Source organism: Meleagris gallopavo, chromosome 1, assembly GCF_000146605.3.
Source record: "Meleagris gallopavo isolate NT-WF06-2002-E0010 breed Aviagen turkey brand Nicholas breeding stock chromosome 1, Turkey_5.1, whole genome shotgun sequence".
Lineage (NCBI taxonomy): Eukaryota > Metazoa > Chordata > Aves > Galliformes > Phasianidae > Meleagris > Meleagris gallopavo.
Window position 1 is genome coordinate 161,502,762 of NC_015011.2, and position 324 is coordinate 161,503,085.

A 324-nucleotide genomic window follows, 5' to 3' on the forward strand; every position below is an offset into this window, starting at 1 on the left:
GCCGCTCCGCCGCTCGCAGGACGGTGCCAGCGCAGCAGACAACGAGGAATCAAAAAATAATCGCGCACGGATCTGTAATCTTCCAGTAGCGAGAGAGCGGCGGGGGAGGGGGAAGGAGGCTTCGCTTTTGAAAGCGGTGGCAAAAAAAATCAAATCAAAATAACGCCCCCCCACCCCCCGGTTGCCTTTTTTGTGCAGTTTCAGCAAAGCTGCGAGGAAGTTGCTCCTTTTGTTCCACTATTTATAGATTGCGTCAACATTGCGAAAAGGAGAAGGCGGAGCGGCGGCACTCGCTCCTCGCCGGGGGACGGGCCGCGGGGACGG